Genomic DNA, 18,513 nt, shown 5'->3' on the forward strand with positions numbered 1-18,513 from the left:
GTGGATCACAAGGTCAAGAGATCAAGACCATCCTGGTCAACATGGTGAAACCCCGTCTCTACTAAAAATACAAAAAAATTAGCTGGGCATGGTGGCGCGTGCCTGTAATCCCAGCTACTCAGGAGGCTGAGGCAGGAGAATTGCCTGAACCCAGGAGGCGGAGGTTGCAGTGAGCTGAGATTGCGCCATTGCACTCCAGCCTGGGTAACAAGAGCGAAACTCAAAAACAAACAAACAAACAAAAAAACCACTTACACAGAATTATAATATGGCATTATTACCCTTCTTTTTTTAATACCGCTTTTCACTTTCTAACACTAACAACACATCTACTTACTTACTTATGTTTATTGTTTGTTTACTAACACACCCTTCCCTATCCCTGCTAGAAAGTAAGCTCTGTGAGGGGGAAAAATCTTTATTATTATTTTTAAAAATTTGTTTGTTGATTTAGCTCAAGTGTTTAGAACAGTGCCTGAAACACAGAAGGGAGCAAGAGGGAAACAACAGGAATTAGGGGTGGGAGGTGGGGGTGGAGGGAAGGCTGGCCCCTTGGCAGAACCAGGATGAGGAGGCTCAGTAAACATTTATTGGATGAATGAAGTAACATGAAGAAAAGAAAACACAGTACTCACCTCACAAGTTGCTATAAAGGTTAAATGAGATGGGGTATCCATAACCCCAGCACAGAGCGGACCTACAGTCAGACCTACAGTCAGCTCTGCCACTTACCAGCTCTGTGCCCTTGGTCAAATCACCTAACTTCTCTGGGCCATACTTTATAAGGTGAGGATAATAGTTATGGCTGTCTCCGTGGGTTGTGTGAATGGTGCCTAGCATGGGGACTGGCACAAGGCACAGGTTCAAAAAAACTAAGGGTTTCTTTAGTGCTTGCCCATGCTTCCTCCTGGGAACCACCCTCAAACAGGTCTGGAGCTGTCCGGAGTGCTGAAGACCTCCCCTCTCTTTCTCCATCCCCCTCTACGGTCTCTCTTTACTTCATTCCCTCCTTCCTTCCTGCTTGTGGCTCCCCAGAGCACTGAGGTCCGAACAGACCTAATTTTCCAAGCGGCTTCTTCGGGACCTGGGGGGACAGGGAGGGAATGAGCCATGCAGGAGGCCCTTCCCAGGTAGCAGGCTCAGAAAGGAGCAGGCAGAGGAGTGGTGATCGTGATCTTACAGGCTGTGGGGGGTAAGGACCCCAACAGGACAGAGCCTACTCTAAGAGCTTGAGATCTGAAGACCCTGGGGAACCATACTGCCCACCAAGAGGCAATGAATGCAGAGTGGCAGGTGGGTCTGTGGGGAGCTTGCTCTGCAGGAAGGTAAGAGGGACCAGGTTGGGGGACCGGAAGATGATCCTTGGCTGCAGGGGCTGCAGGGCCCCTGACTATGACAGATATCCCCATACCCCTTCCCCCGGTTCCTGTCACCTTCCCCATTTTGGTCATTCATCTGTTAATAAAGCTAAAGGCATCTTCAACTTTTGGGGGTTATGGGTCTGTGGAGTTGACTAATTCCAGGAACTTGACTCTATGAGCCAAGCAATCTGTGGCTTATCCCTGGGCCCTTTTCCCTGAGTCTAAAAATATAAATGGTCTCTCCTCAGGAGGGTGGCACATTAAACTATTGTGCCAAGAGGTGGAGGCACTGGAGGCTCACACACTCTTGGAAGAAGGGTTGGGAGAGGAGACATGGCCAGCTTTAGAGACAAAAACCACCTGTCTCTGGATTTTTGTAAACATGTAGAACATCAGAGATGAATGATCTTTGATAATCTAAGTGTCTAAACCAAGCTCTTCCTGTACAGTTGGGAAAACTGAGGTACAGAAAGGGTTGTAGACTCTGTCCCATAAATCAGCGACAGAACTGGGATTAAAAGCCAACTCCTGCCTTGACCCAGTGCTGGCCTTCTAAGATCTTCAGCCCTCTGTGAGCCCCTGCAGGCCACTGACTGCAGAGTCCTCAGGATACAGAGCATGGCCAGCAAGACCTCGGGCCAGGGGAGCCTGCTGCAGCATTGTGTGACTGAGGGCTACCTACGCTCCTTTCTGTGCCTGTCTCCCCATCTGTACACAGAGGAACTGGTTTAGAAGTTTATATCTCCAAGGATCCTTCAGCTCTGATGTTTCAGGCATCAATAAAAAGAGGTGAATTTTGTCTTTGGCGAGGAGGCAGGAAGACAAGCTCTAGTGCCAGTTCAGTCCTAACATTTGGTGAGAACTTGGACAAGTTACTGTCCCACGCAGAGTCACAGTTTCCTCCTCTGTAAAAGGGGTTAAAAAGTCCTTCTCAGGGCCCCTGGGAGGAACAGGCAAAGCAGTGGATATAGATGCTTTCAAAAGTACAAGTTGAGATGAGAGGGCTATCATTATTATCACAGTGTATGACTGTGTTTTCAATTGAAAATGATCAATTGAAATGATCTCTGTGAGGCCAGAACTTGCCCAGCCACTCTGAGGTTCTAATCCTGAGGAGTGGGATGGAACCCATCCCGGGTGCTAGGAGACCACTTTGAGCAATCACAGTAGAAGAAAAGGGAGGGTCCAGCAGAAGGCTGGTAGGTCACCAAGCCCTGAGCTGGCAGAACAGTAGAATTATAGGCCAGTAGGGCCTAGGTTTGACCGGCCCTGCACACTGGCTACTCCTAGAGATCAGAGGCCTAGGTTGGGACAGAGGCAGGACTGGGGATGAAATGCCAGCCTCCCACCTCCCTGTCTAGCTCTCTAGACACTGCAATACACCTGCCTCCCCTCAAAGATCTAAAGATGGTGATGACAGTGACAAGAACTATTCCATTGAGTAAGTACCTACTTACTTCACCCTTACTGAAGACATGCTATACATTTTAGTTTTACAACAATTTTATCACACAGCTATTCTCATCTCCATTTACAGATGAGAAAACTGAGGTTCAGAGAAATTAAGCATCTTGTCCAAGTTTGGGGGCTCATGGGAGATAAACATAATTCCTCTGAGTAGCTCCAAGGCCTTTCTATTCCTCTGGGCTGAGCATAGTTTGTAAGGAGCTACTCTACACAGACCAGCACTGCTGGCATTTGGAAGCCTCCTCTTACTCTTCTGACCTACATTTCCAAAGGTGGGTTCTAGCTCTGTCTCCTCTGGGAAGCCCTCCTTGAGCCCTTTCTCAGCCCATAGGGCCTCCCTTCTTGTCCTTCTGCTGCCTACTGGGGTCATCTCTACTCTTGGGTGGGATGTGCCCCCTCACCAGCCTGGCAGTTTCTCAAGGGTGAGATGGGATCTTTTCCTTCCTGGGACACCCACAGTGGGAGACGATTGGCTGCAGAAATGGTGGGGCAGGGGTAATGGCTAAGTCTCATGGGTGGAGAATGGCCAATAGCAGGGATGTAGGCAGAGGCCAAGCAGGCTTCTGGAGTCTCAGGGTGGGCATCAGGATGGGATAGAATGTGGAATCCATGAGTCCTGGTCAATGAGGTCATGTGTGGGGTGGGGAGGAGCTGAACAGACTTGGGTCAAATCCTATCTTTCTACTAGCTCCTCATCAGGTTCCCTCAGTTTCCTCATCTGTACTGCAAATGGGGGGTAGAAAGACCTCTGCCTGCACTGGTCTGTGAGGGACAGCAGAGACAGGAGGTGCATCTGCACTGTAAATGCTTCAGCCACAACTCCCGTCAAGCACCACGTGGTGGGCTTCCCGTGCTGGGCATGTGCTTAAGCCCCAGGGCGGGCTGAATCCAAGAGAGTCCAGGACTGTGAAACAGTGCTGGGCTTGGAGGAGAAGAGGAGGGGAAGCTCAGAAAGCACTAGGAGAACTTGACCTACCTTGGAGGATGGTAAAGGAAGAAATCAGTCATAGGTTGAAAGAGGTAGGATTTAGGCCAGGCGCAGTGGCTCACACCTGTAATCCCAGCACTTTGGGAGGCCGAGGCAGAGGTAGGCAGATCACCTGAGGTCAGGAGTTCAAGACAAGCCTGGCCAACACAGTGAAACCCCGTCTCTATTAAAAATACACACACACACACACACAAGCCAGGCATGGTGGTGCACACCTGTAGTTCCAGCTGCTCAGGAGGCTGAGGCAGAATTGCTTGAACCTAGGAGTTGGAGGTTGCAGTGAGTTGAGATTGTGCCACTGCACTCCAGCCTGGGTGACAAGAGTGAAACTTTGTCTAAAAAAAAAAAAAAAAGAGGTAGGATTTATTGAACACCTAAGTGCCAGGGATTGTCCTACAAGCTTCACATGATGTCATTTAATCACAATAACTCCATAAAGTAGGCTTCATTGTCCACATCTTACAGAGCAGGAAAATGAGGCACAGAAAGCTTCAGAGATTGATCCAGGGTCACAGAGACAGGGATCAGGGCAGCGGGTCTGGCTGGCTCTGACTCCATAGCACACACCTCGTGATTAAATTCCAGCCCAGGACTTCACATGGTCATCATGAGGCTGTGGGCCAGGCATGGGGAGGGTGTTAGGTCCCAAAGCTCAGGGGTCTTTAGCAATCATGGGCCCAAGTCCCTCATTTTACCAATGAGGAGACTGAGACTGTGGGAGGGGTGTCTACCTCACAGTTACACAGACAGTGCTGGCAAAAAATGCTAGAAAGCAAAATTGTCCTTATTCCACCCTTTCCCAGGACTGCATGGGAGCTTGTACCCTGAAGATTGGTGCCAGATGCTGCTGTACAGGAAGCCCTCCCTGCCCTGCCAGGGCCCATGGTAGGGGTCTACTCTCAGTCATCCAAGGACAGCCACTCTTCTCTGCGGTGCTTTGGGATGCCCTCCCTCCCACAGCAGGCCTGTGGGGCAGGGTCCTTCACCCTGATGGTACTGGGTCCCTCCACCTTTGCCCAGGTCTTCCCCTGCGTGGCCACACAGCTGACCATGGACCAATCCAACCAGGACCTATCACTGCTGCTGGGCTCATGGCTGGCTTCCGTGGTCCTCCCTACAGGCTGTGACCCCCCCTCCTGCCCTGGCCACATTCCTGACCCACAAGAACACTGTCACTGCTTTCGTGGGCCCTGTCAATCCTGGCTACTGCCCAGCAGCAGCCCTGCTGGTCAAAAACTGGGGCAACACCCTCTTCTCCTGAGCCTGTGAGGCATCAGAGAGAGGAGGTGAATTGGTGCCCACCTTGCATCTGCTGCCCACGTGCTACTGTTTATCATGAGACACTTTGGCTGGGCTCGCTCAGCCATTGTGTCCTCCCACCAGGACACCTGGATGACCACGGCCGGCAGCTGGCCATGACTTTCAAGAGACATGGGCCGCCTGGTGGGGCTAGGCACCACCTCTTTGGGACCCGGGAAGCAGGGGCTGCAGAAATCCCTAGCAGCTTTGCAGTGTGGACGGCCTGAAAAGTAAGTATACTCAAGTGACTTCCTCCTGTGGGCAGCCTGGAAGTCATACAGCCACTGATGGGGGGCTCGCTCCACATCAGACTCTGGGCTGAGCGCTTGACAATGGCCCTGACTTTAACCCAGCCACAGCCTTGTGAGCCAGTCCTGCTGAAGTCTCCATTTTGCAGCTCAGAGAAGGTAAGTAACTAGTCTAAGTCACACAGCTGGCCAGCACTGCAACCAGATTTTCAGCTCCGATTCCAGTGGAGTGGGAGCAAAGGGTGTCTGTGGTTGTGGCCTGGGAAAATGAGAGAAATGAAGGTGTAGCAGTACCTGAGCCCCAGGCAGGGAGTTAGAGCCACTCTTGGTTTTGTGGAGTCTGTTGATTGATTGATCACTTCCTGGACTTATCAAGCACCTATTGTGGCTGGAAGCTGGGTCTCAGCAGTGAATGGGGCAGACACAGAGGCTGCTCTAGGGGATGACTGTGTGAGGGGAGACAGCTGAGTAAGCAGGGGTGGTTATGGCACAGAGATTGGGACCATCCTGGGAAGCAGGGGCGTGTAGAGCCGGCAAAGCATGGGACTGGGCTCTGAGGGATTTGAGGAGGCTTCTTGGAGGAGGTGACAGTGACAGGTGTATAAGGAAGTAGTTGGCCAGGGAAAGACACGGTGGAAGTGAAGAGGTGGCACCTGGAGGGCAGAAGGGGTCTTAATCTAGACCTGGTTTTTTTTCAAACTGTGAGAAAAAAAAACTTGCAGCCCATTTGGGTCAAGAAATCAATTCAGTGAATCAAGACTAGTATGATTCTTAAAAAGAAAGAGTGGAATAGAAAAATAGAGAAGAATAGAATTGGGCAGACTAAAATAAAACAGAATATAATAAAAGTAGTAACTATGAGGATACTCGAGTTCTCTACACTCGGCCTTGTAAGTCTACTCAGATTAAATGTATTTCTTTTCTTTTCTTTTTCTTTTTTTGGAGACGGAGTCTCGCTCTGCCACCCAGGCTGGAGTGCAGTGGTGCAATCTCTGCTCACTGCAACCTCCGACTCCCGGGTTCAAGCAACTCTCCTGCCTCAGCCTCCCGAGTAGCTAGGACTACAGGCACATGCAACCATGCCTGGAGACTTTTTTTTTTTTTTTTTTTTTTTTTTAGTAGAAATAAGGTTTTCACCATGTTGCCCAGGCTGGTCTCGAACTCCTGAGCTTAGGCAATCCGCCTGCCTCGTCCTCCCAAAGTGCTGGGATTACAGGCATGAGCCACCCCGCCTGGCCAGTAAAATGTATTTCTTATGGGGCACAGTCTGCCCGACCCTGGCTGCACTCTGGGGACACAGGGAAGATCTGGCTGGGCCCCAGGCATGAGGAGCCTGAGTCTGGTGGAAGACAGGTGTGTACGAAGGGCACAGGGTGGCCCAGAGGCTGGAGGAGCTGATCCGCTTGGAGATGGATGGGGAGGGCTTCACAGAAGAGGTGACATTGGGCAGGACCGGACAATGAGAAGTTGGTTTTGGAATGAAGCTGATGGGGAAAGGCATTCCAGGCAGAGGGCACTCCATCTCCTGCAAAGGCGTGGAGGTAGCATGTCAGCAGAACTGGGCGAACGCGAACAATTTGGCTGGCATGGCCAGAGCCTGGCAGCAGTGGGTGGGGAGACCCTGAGACTCCTCCACCCCTGCTGCGGGGGACTGAGTGCCAGCCACAGTGGGAGCTCTCAGGAGCCAGGAGTCAGAGGGGTGAGGGGCACACTCTTTGGGGTCAGATTACAGGAAGTCCCTCTGCCGCCCCCTCCACCCGATCCTGCACCCTTGTGACCTCAGACAAGTTACCAAACCTCTCTGTGCTATGGTTTCTTCATCAGTGGCATGAGGTTGATCTACTGCAGATAACGTCAGGGCTCAGGACCCTGCCTGCACTCAGCGGGGAAGCTGGCAGCCCGCGCGGCCTTTTCCCGTGGGGTGGCTTATTTACCAGTTTTGTGGAGCAGCTCCCCCGCGTGGCCAAACACAGAACAGCGCTTTCTTTCTTTTTTTTTTTTAATTGCATTTTAGGTTTTGGGGTACATGTGAAGAGCATGCAAGATAGTAAGATTGTTGCATAGGTACACACATGGCAGTGTGATTTGCTGCCTTCCTCCCCTTCACCTATATCTGGCATTTCTCCCCATGCTATCTCTCCCCAACTCCCCACCCTCCGCTGTCCCTCCCCTATTCCCCCCAACAGACCCGTGTGTAGTGCTCCCCTCCCTGTGTCCATGTGTTCTCATTGTTCGACACCCGCCAATGAGTGAGAACGTGCGGTATTTCATTTTCTGTTATTGTGTCAGTTTGCTGAGATTGATGGTATCCAAGTTCATCCATGTCCCTACAAAGGACAGGAACTCATCGTTTTTGATGGCTGAATAATATTCCATGGTGTTTATGTGCCACATTTTCCCTGTCCAATCTATCATCGATGGGCATTTGGGTTGGCTCCAGGTCTTTGTTATTGTAAATAGTGCTGCAAGGAACATTCGTGTACATGTGTCCTTACAGTAGAACGATTTATAGTCCTTTGGATATATACCCAGTATATATTTCTAGGTCCTTGAGGAATCGCCACAATGTCTTCCACAATGGGTGAGCTAATTTACACTCCCATTAGCAGTGTAAAAGTGTTCCTATTTCTCCACATCCTCTCCAGCATCTGTTGTCTCCAGATTTTTTTTTTTTTTGAGATGGAGTTTTGCTCTTGTTACCCAGGCTGGAGTGCAATGGCGTGATCTTGGCTCACTGCAACCTCTGCCTCCTGAGTTCAAAAACAATTCTCCTACCTCAGCCTCCTGAGTAACTGGGACTACAGGCACGCACCACCATGCCCAGCTAATTTTTGTATTTTTAGTAGAGACGGGGTTTCACCTTGTTGACCAAGATGGTCTCGATCTCTTGACCTCGTGATCCACCTGCCTTGGCCTCCCAAAGTGCTGGGATTATAGGCGTGAGCCACTGCACCTGGCCTGTCTCCAGATTTGTTAATGATTGCCATTCTAACTGGCGTGAGATGGTATCTCAATGTAGTTTTGATTTGCATTTCTCTAATGATAGTGATGATGAGCATTTTTTCATATGTTTGTTGGCCTCATGTATGTCTTCTTTTGTAAAGTGTCTATTCATATCCTTTTCCCACTTTTGAATGGGCTTGTTTGTTTTGTTCTTGTAAATCGGTTTTAGTTCTTTGTAAATTCTGGATATCAGCCCTTTGTCAGATGGGTAAACTGCAAAATTTTTTTCCCATTCTTTTGGTTGCCAATTCACTCTAATGACTGTTTCTTTTGCTGTGAAGAAGCTGTGGAGTTTGATTAGGTCCCATTTGTCTATTTTGGCTTTTGCTGCCAATGCTTTTGGTGTTTGGGTCATGAAGTCATTGCCTACTCCTATGTCCTGAATGGTTTTGCCTAGATTTTCTTCTAGGGTTTTTATGGTGTTAGGTCTTATGTTTAAGTCTTTAATCCATCTGGAGTTAATTTTAGTGTGAGGTGTCAGGAAGGGGTCCAGTTTCTGCTTTCTGCACATGGCTAGCCAGTTTTCCCAACACTATTTATTAAACAGGAAATCCTTTCCCCATTGCTTCTTTTTGTCAGGTTTGTCAAAGATCGGATGGTTGTAGATGTGTTGTGTTGCCTCCAAGGCCTCTGTTCTGTTCCATTGGTCTATATCTCTGTTTTGGTACCAGTACCGTGCTGTTTTGATTACTGTAGGCTTTTAGTATAGTTTGAAGTCCGGCAGTGTGATGCCTCCCGCTGTGTTCTTTTTGCTTAGAATTGACTTGGCTATGTGGGCTCTCTTTTGATTCCATATGAAGTTTACGGTGGTTTTATCCAGTTATGTGAAGAAGGTCATTGGTAGCTTGATGGGGATAGCATTGAATCTGTAAGTTACTTTGGGCAGTATGGCCATTTTCATGATATTGATTCTTTCTAACCATGAACATGGAATGTTTCTCCATCTGTTTGTGTCCTCTCTTGTTGAGCAGTGGTTTGTAGTTCTCCTTGAAGAGGCCCTTTACCTACTTTTTTAGTTGTATTCCTAGGTATTTTATTCTCTTTGTAGCAATTGTGAATGGCAGTTCATTCTTGATTTGGCTCTCTTTAAGTCTGTTATTGGTGTATAGGAATGCTTATGATTTCTGCACTTTGATTTTGTATCCTAACACAGCTGAAGTTGCTTATCAGTTTCAGGAGTTTTTGGGCTGAGACGATGGGGTCTTCTAGGTATACTATCATGTCGTCTGCAAATAGAGACAATTTGGCTTCCACCTTTCCTATTTGAATGCCCTTTATTTCTTTTCCTTGCCTGATTGCTCTGGCTAGAACTTCCAGTACTATATCGAATAGGAGTGGTGAGAGAGGGCATCCTTGTCTAGTGCCATATTTCAAAGTGCTTTCAACCCTTAAAAGAAAGGGCGTTTTGGGAAGTCGGCCGGCTTTGTTTCCACTCAGTCCTGGTGGGCCTCTCTTTGAAGACTTCCCATACTAACTAATACATGCAGGGGTGGTCAGTGGCTTGTGGCCCCGACAGTACAGCCCCCCAGAGGCTCAGTGGAGGCCAGGGCTCCAGGCTCCGAAGTCTGTGTGATGAGGGGTCTTTAGGTTCCAGCAAGGAGACCCTCAGCCTGGGGGATTATGATTGCAGAGAACATATGAAATAAGTTAGAACTCTTCCTGGCAAGTGATGTGCTTTTTATAAATGGTGAATTTTATTGATATCTCCAACATCACCACAATCCGAAATAAAGTTCAGAAGGATTAAGTGACTGGAAGCTAAGTTAGGCATTTCCCAGTGGGCATCTTGCAACCTATGTGAGTAGATTTTTTTTTTTTTTTTTGAGACTGTGTCTCACTCTGTCACCCAGGATGGAGTGCAGTGGTGGGATCTCAGCTCACTACAACCTCTGGCTCCCAGGCTTAAGTGACCCTCCCACCTCAGCCTCCCAAGTAGCTGGGATTACAGGCATGCACCACACACACCCAACTAATTTTTGCATTTTTAGTAGAGATGGGGTTTCACCATGTTGGCCAGGCTGGTCTCAAACTCCTGGCCTCAAGTGATCTGCCCACCTCGGCCTCTCAAAGTGCTGAGATTACAGGCAGGATCCACTGCCCACGGCCAGCCATGGTACTTTTCAGAACATTTAATGTGATTTATTTGGCTACGTATCACTGTGTAACAACTTACTCTAAAATGTAGTGGCTTAAAACAGTTGCCATTTAATGATATCTTACAGTTTTGTGGGTAAGAAATTGGGGCCTGGCTCAGCTGGGTGATTCTTCTGTTCTGCTTTGTATTGTTTGGGGATCACTCAGTGGTATTTTGCTGGTGAAAATCAGGCCCACCGCCTGCTTGTGTAAATTGTTGTACTGGAACACAGCCATGCTTATTTATTTATGTACCGTCCATGGCTGCTTTTGTGGTACAAAGGCAAAGGTGAATAGGTGTAACAGAGGCTATATGGCCTGCAAAGGCTAAAAGTTACTTTTTGGAAGTTTTCAGAGAAGTTTGCTGATTCTTGGTCCGGAGGACCTAAAATGGCTTCCCTCATGTGCTCAGTGCCTGAGCAGGACAGCCAGAAAACTGGGTTCACTGGGCTTGTCTTCCCGCTCCTTAGTCTCAGAGCCTCCCATGCAGTCTCTCCATCAGGGTGACACAGGGCAGGACTTCTTTTCTGGGAGTTCAGAACTGTATCAGACAGTACTCCATGGGAAATGGGAGCTGCCAGAAAGGTACAGGGCCACTTCCACTACATTCCATTGGTCACAGTAATCACAGAGCCACTCAGATTCAAGGGGTGGGGACAGAATTCCACTTCTTGATGGCAAAAGTGTCTAAGGATTTGAGGCCATTCTTAAATCACCACACAGGCTAACGTGCTTGTGAACCTGTAACTGGGGAGAGTATACAGGTTTCCTCCACTAGTCGATCCCTTAACTGTTTTTGTGAAGGGGGCAGTGCCAGGCAAGTTTCCATCTTCCCTGCTCTGGACAAATGCTAGTGTCCCAGGCTGGGTCTGAGTTTTCTGTAATAACTTGCTGGGAAGCTATTGGGGAGGTTTCTTTCTGCTTATGCCTGATCCCTTCTGCTCCTCTTCCTTCCCCTTCAATCCCCTAGTCCTGTGGGAGATGACTCGCACAGTTTTCAGATCTATGATGGCACTTAAACTGGAAAACAGGCCTACATCCCTAGTCTGTGGAATTGACCACAGCTCATTCACTTATTCATCCATAGTGGTTTCATTCACTTGTTCACTCACTCATTCAGTCTTTCACTCACCAATCCATTCATCAATCCATCCATCTATCCATCTGTCCTTCTATCTATTCATCACCAATTATCCACCATTTATCCACCTATCAACTCATTCACCACCCACCCACCAACCACCCATCCACTCACCCATCCATTCACTCATCCATCCACTCACCCATCCACCCATTCATCTACCCACCCACTTGCCAACCATGCAACCACCCATCCACCAACTACCCAACCACTTACCCATTCATCCATCCATGCACCCATTTATCCACCCACCCATCCACCCATCCATCTACTCACCTACTCACCAACCAGGCAACCACCCATCCACCCACCCAACCACTCACCCACGGACCAACTATTCATCCACCTGCTGACCAATCACCCACCAACCCATCCATCCACCCAGCCACCCACCCACCCATCTACCCACCAGCCCACCAAGTACCAATTCACCACCGTTCACCAGCCACCCACCCACCCACCCACCCATCTACCTGCCTACCCACCAACTACCCATCCACCTGCCCATCCACACATTCACCCATCCACCCATCCATCCATCCATCCATCCACCACCCACCACCATCTATTCATACATGCATTCATCCATCCACACTCCATCCATCCCTCACCACCGACCCCTTCATCCATCTGTCTGTCTATCCATCCATCCACCCATAAACTCATTCAGCACTTCTGATGCCCCTCCATGCTTAGCCTTGTGCTTGGTGCTAAGTAGAAGTGGCCTAGATGTGGGTTGCACCTGGTCCAGCCCTCGAATGGCCACTGAGGACTGCTAAGGTGCCCATTGTCCTGACAATGTGGGAGCTGCGCCATGAGAATGTTGCCACCTGCCTAGGCTTTTTCGTGAACCTGGGGTCAGTGCTCTGTTTCTGGAGCACTGCCCACAAGGCAGCCTGGAACGAAGTCCTGTGGAATGAAGTCCTGCACCTAGACTGGACCTTCAAGGCCTCCCTGAACTGGATTTGATCCATGTGAGATCCCTCCCTGGGTCTGGCACTGCAGGGAAGTGGGAGGGCAGGGAGACAGGAGATGCTCAGATTTCCCACAGCTGGGCTCTTTCAGCTTTGTCTAACCCAGGGATATCCAAATAGCATGGCCACGGATATGGGGAGGCAGGAAGGCTTCTGGGGCCTGTGAGAATTCCGAGAGAACCAGGTTCCCTCTCATTCATTACAGACCCTAACTTCACCATGGCTTCGTGACTAGGCCACTATGCCCTGTGAGCACCAATCAGTGGGTGGGCATGAGTGGACTCCCATTATGTTCACCTCAGGGCATGAGATATCTGTACCACCGACATTTCCCTCATGGCCGCCTCAAGTCCCAAAACTGTGTGGTGGACAGACGCTTTGTGCTCAAGACCACTGACCATGGTTATGCAGAGCTCCTGGACACTCAGCAGGCTCCCCAACCCTGGCCAGCCTGGAAGACCAGCTTAGGGATGGGTGGGAGGCTGCCAGTAGGTTCGGGGGCCTCTGTTTAGCCAGGTGCTTGTAAGGTGCAGGGAGAGGGTGATCGCCAGTCCTCGGCATTTGTGACCTTGAGTTGACCACTTTTCCATTCTGAACGAGCTGTAGGTTCTTTACCGGTGAATCAAGGAGAATAGATGCTCCTGGCCTGGCTTGAAGGTCAGTGGGTGATGGTGGTGTGGCTCTGCCCTGAGACTGCAGAGCTGCTGTGACGGTCTGGGCGCCCTGGGCGGGGCACCCTCACAGGGGACATCTTCAGCACTGGCATTATCCTGCAGGAGGTGCTAACTCGGGGTCCACCCTACTGCTCCCTGGGACTCCCAGTGAAAGGAAGGTATTCTCCTCCTCCTCCTTGGCTGTCCCTGGCTGGAGTCTGCCTAGTGGGGAACTGTGACAATCAGGAAATCTGGGCCTGAAAATAACCACATAGACGCACACACCTAAAGTCTGACCATGAGAAGTCGACTTAGGCTGGCAGCCTTCGGTGACTCTGACAGAATAGCAGCTGATCCACTCTAGGGACTAAGAACATTGTGCTCTGGGTGAAAATCCCTGCCCCTGTCTTCCTCCCCAGAGTCACTGCCATGCCCGCAGGTGCTCATGCCCGACCGCACCTCCTCTCCATGCCCAGCACAGGCTATAAAGGGTTCGGCCCTACTCCAGCTGTGTCACCGTCCTACTCTGTAACCTTACACAAACCGCTTACACAAACCCTCTCTGAGCCTCAGTGTTCTCATCTCTAAGTGGGAATCCAATAACAAATGTGCCAGACCCCCAGCCCCACAGCCGATGTGGCCACGCTGCTCAGTACCAGGGGCTTGGTAACCTGTGCAGGTAGGGCCTTCAGAGCCTCTCAGTCCTCACACTTCTAGGTCCCAGGATAATCCCTCGCACTGTCCCCATCGTCACCTGGCCTGTACACACTTGCTGTCTTCTGGCCCCAGTGCCAGGGCCCAACTCCAGCAGTGTTTCCTCCCCTCTGTGCTCTCTGTCTGGGCCCCCTGGACCCCAGACTGCTCTTTCTGCCACACCCCACTGCCTCTGCCCAGTCCCAGGGACCTGGCACTCCACAGACACCTGGCACCTCGGCCCACATTGCAGAGCAGTGACAGAGTCGAGCCCACCCTCAGCTCCCACCCTGATGAATCATCTTTAACTCCCAGGAGGCCCAGCCTGACTGCCTTTCTCCACCACAGCACTCCCCCATGAATAATGAGCATTCCAGGCCCAAATTTATGAGGTGGAGGAGTGGGAAGATGGGGGGGCTTTATCAGACATTTGTTCAACACTCCTCAGTGCCTCCCCCTTATCTGCCTCTGAGGACGGAAGGGCCGGCCAGATGGGATCTGCAAGCCATACCACCAGCACAAGGCGCTCCATGCCCGGCTCCATCCAGCTCCATGCAGGAACCCAGGCCTGGAACACTCTGGCCACTCTTGACAAGGTTGTCAGTCTAAGGCCCACTGCTTCCTGCTGTGTGCTTTCCCTGGCCTCAGGGAGTACAGGGCTCAGTCCACAGGCTCCAGGGAACACCAACCTAAGCCCAGCTCCACACCAACTTGCCTCATGACTTTGAGTAAATCCCTTTTAGGCTCCAAGCCTCAGTTTTCTTATCTGTAGAATGGGAACTATGATGCCTGCCTTCCAGAGCAGCTGCGAAGATTCAATGAAATTCTGTAGATGGAGTGCCTGGCATGCAGGGTGATGTGAGGAGCATTCTAAGGGGGTCCCAGCTTCTCTCTTGACTCTACATCTCTTTAGGATCCTATATGTGGGGGTACTTTGCAGTTCCCAAGGCACTTTCATGTGCATGATTCCATTTGACAACCCTGGGAGGTGGCTAATCACCCCCTTTTTAGAGTTAAGTGTGGCTCAGAGAGGGGAGGGGACTTCTCAGAGGGGAAGCTGTGGGTCTCGGATTGGGTGGACATCCCCTGGTCCAAGCTCAGTGATCTTGCTCTAAAATCTCTTGGAGTCGTCTGTGGGGCATCCTCTTAGAGCCCAGCCAGCCCCCCGCCTCCCCAGAGCTGGACGCTCAGCCTCCTCCGTCAGCCCTCAGCACTGTCCATCAATCATAGCTGTGCCTGGGGTGCGGACAGCATGCCTGGCACAGTGAGGGGAGCATGAGACCTGGCCTGGTCTTGGGCAGGGGTTCCCAGCATGTTCACATATGAAGACTCATTTTAATGTCAAAAAAAGTTAGAGTCTCACATGCTACTATTTGACTTCTAATATCGGCTGACTGAGAACATACCCAGTGATAAAATCTGCTGTGAAATCAGCAACGCTTCGAAATGGATTTGTATTTTACTCACGACAGTGCCATCTGCATGTCTTTGAAAAGCAGTAGTACATGTGTGCATGTGGTGCCTGATTGGTTCCGTCAGCACACAGTCCTTTGTGAGCACATACAGCTTCCCCGATCCTGCACTCTGGGGCCCTCAGGGTCTAACATCTGCAGGCTCTGAACCTCTGGGTGAAGGAGATCATGCAGCTGGGTGCAAAGCAGGCCCAGTTATCTGGGTCGTGCAGTGTCTGCTTTTGACTGGCCCTATGTGGGTACTGATTTCACTCCCAGGAGCCTCAGTTTCCCTGTCTGTCAAATGGGTTGGTGACTCATGCACTATCCACAACAAGAAGGCCAAAAAGGGATGGGAAGGGAACTGAAACCCAGAAAGAAATTTCTCCTCCCTGGCTCCAAGTGCTCCCAGCTCCCTCACTCATGAGAGGAGGGTCCCAGCCCTCCTCAAAGGGGATGAATCTACTCCACCTTGAGACAGCCCTTCCAGGTATATAGTATGGTTATTCCCATCTTACAGGTGAGGAAGCTGAGGCTCAGAGAGGCGATGCACCTTGTGCAGATGTAAATGGGTCATCTAAAGTCCCACTCTGATCTGTGGACTCAAGAGCCTGAGCTCAGTGTTAGCCCCTCTTCCTCCCAGCCTACTTGAGAATCTCTCAGTTCCCCCAGGCTCTCCAGCAGACCCAGTGGCAGAGGTTATTTTCATCAGTTGTTAGGTGGGGAAATTGAGGCTTAGAGTCACAGCAGAACTAGAACACTGACAGCCTGGTGTGGAGACAGGATGACGTGTGGCCAGGTTGTCTTGAGGACAGAATCATGATGATGATGACGATGATGACAAGCAGGCAATGTCGTTCACTCCATTGTGGTGTTCACAGAGACTTGCACACCAGTCTCTGCATGGCAGAGAACAAGAAGAGGGTTAGGACAGGTGACAAGAGGGAGAGAGGTAGCAAGGCAGTCCAAGGAGAAGCACACAGGTGTCCTTTGAGCAGCCCTGCCCACCCCCTCTCTTCTCACGCCCCCTCCCCTTTTAGCTCTGGCATCGGGGGTGATGCCCCCATTCACAGATGAGAAATCTGGAGCTCAAAGTAAATGACCTCTAAGTGGTCACCATAAGGGAGGGTAGCAGAACTAGGACGAGCAACCAGTTTCTAAAGCACCAGCCTCGAATCTTTCCAGGGCATCAGAGGTTGCCATGGGCAGTGAGGTGGGGAAGGGCTCTTGCCCTGAGTGAGGGGTGACTGTGGGATTCCTGCGCAAGATTCCTGCCCAAGGCCCCATGGCAAAGAAGGCTGAGATGGGCACACAGATTCAGCCTGAAGAAGGGGGGAAATGGCCTCACACTGTGGGGAGGTGAGGGGTCAGATACCTGGGTTCATATCTATGTGAGAATCCAGTGGATATCATCCCACTTACCCACTGTTTGACCTTGGGCAAGTTAATGGCCCTGTTGGGCCTCAGTCTCCTTGCATATTGCCTGGAAAGATAACTAACCCTGGCCTGACTCTCCAGATAGGTGTGACCGTCCAGTGGGATAACTACTTTTCTTTAATGTAACTTTGAGAAGGAGAGAGTACGGTCCAAGAAAAAGAAATAGCCACTGTGATTAGACAAGAAAATTAAGTACTAGCCAATGCAATTAGACAAGGAAATTAATATTGGAAAGGAAGAAGAAATATATGTAATTCCAAATGATAAAATAATTCAGCGGGATGGCTGGTGATAACATTAATATAAAAGACTTCAGTTTGAGACCCAGATCCACCACTGTGTGCTCCTTGGCAAGTTATTCCACCTCTCAGATCCTCTGTCTCTCCATTTATGAAATGGTGACCTTCCACACAGAGGTGGCCTTGGAGTTGGCTTCATGTCCTTGCTGGCGTCTCAAGGTCAGCTGCTGTCATGCCCACCCTTCAAAGCTTGCGCCTCTGCTTTTAGTGGACAATACAAAATAAGTGCGTTTTAGGGGCTGCTGCTACTCTTTACCTTGTAGAGGTTTGGCTGAGAGAAGTGGTATTAATGGAGGTTGGATGTGCATACCTACACACACACACACACACACGCATTTAAGATGCTGGATTTTGACAAGCACGCACCCCTTCACTTTGACCATCACTGATTTGCTTTTCCCACTGACTGCACTCTGGGAAGGTGCAAACCACACTGGGTAAAGTTCCAGTAGGTCTTCCTAGGAACACTGCTGCTGGACTCCCTGTAAGGCCGTTGTTGAAGATGCAGTTCACAATCACACATAAGGGTTCTCATACAAAAACCTAAGAGGCTTTTCTCTTTGCTTGGCACTAGGAGCAGTTGTATTTCTTTTGAGCAATTAGTTTAATACTCCATTGTCTTATGGGCCCCATAGATGTGTAATCTGTATTTCCCTCTTTGCTTTGTTGCTAGAAAGCTCATATCCAAAATGGTGACCAAATTCTAGCACGGATTTTGCATACAGATTTCACTCCTACATTTACCTTTAAAAAAAAAAAAAGCCTTTACTCTCCTTTGGTCCTAATATTCTCACATATTTATTATTTTATTTTGTGATACTGTACTGCTTTTATTCTTCTTAGTCATTAAAATTTTGGAGGAACAAAGTAGAAATAGAGATAGGTTATACAAATAAATGACCTACATATATTCTTTCTATCGATCCACTCATCGATCCTTCCATCTGTCCATCCATCTGTCCATCCATCCGTTTATTTATCTATCTTCTTTCTATCTATCCTTGAAGAGAACAAAGAATCTCACAATGTTATTGTGAGACCCAGTGCAATAGGGTTGTGTTTGTTAATTGTAATGCTGTGCTGGGTACAGGCTCCTTTGCAAAGTCCTCTTGCTGCCTGCCCACCCCACACAGAATCAACCCATTAATCAAACACACAGCTGACTGAGTTTTTCCCTTGTCAGAGGTGCTGTTCCCTGTTATTTACATATCTGTTCCTCACAACAGTGCAGCTCCTCCAAGCAGGGGTTCTGTTTGGTACATTTTCATGGCCCCAGACTCCTGGCTGAGGGCTGGATGTGCTGACCTTCATGGATGACTTGGCATTTTTCTTCCATCTTCAGTTCAAAAGCATCCACCAAGGGCAT

The 18,513-nt window shown here is 49.7% G+C and overlaps 1 long non-coding RNA gene across 6 annotated transcripts in view; it reads left to right on the forward strand.

Moving 5' to 3' along the window:
* The first annotated feature begins 2,529 nt into the window (after positions 1–2,529).
* The window catches only part of LOC118145782 (uncharacterized), a 38,523-nt gene continuing 22,539 nt past the window's right edge, over positions 2,530–18,513 (forward strand). For 4 of the 6 annotated variants that reach the window (XR_004731223.3, XR_004731218.3, XR_013522881.1 and 1 more), the window contains exons 1-3: positions 2,530–2,802; positions 4,620–4,701; positions 5,200–5,345. This is a non-coding gene — a long non-coding RNA (uncharacterized LOC118145782). Of the gene's footprint in view, positions 2,803–2,898; positions 3,101–4,619; positions 4,702–5,199; positions 5,346–18,513 lie in introns of all 6 variants that reach the window. The other 2 variants (XR_013522882.1, XR_004731221.3) reach the window with 1 other exon arrangement.

Source organism: Callithrix jacchus, chromosome 10 (genome assembly GCF_049354715.1).
Source record: "Callithrix jacchus isolate 240 chromosome 10, calJac240_pri, whole genome shotgun sequence".
NCBI lineage: Eukaryota > Metazoa > Chordata > Mammalia > Primates > Cebidae > Callithrix > Callithrix jacchus.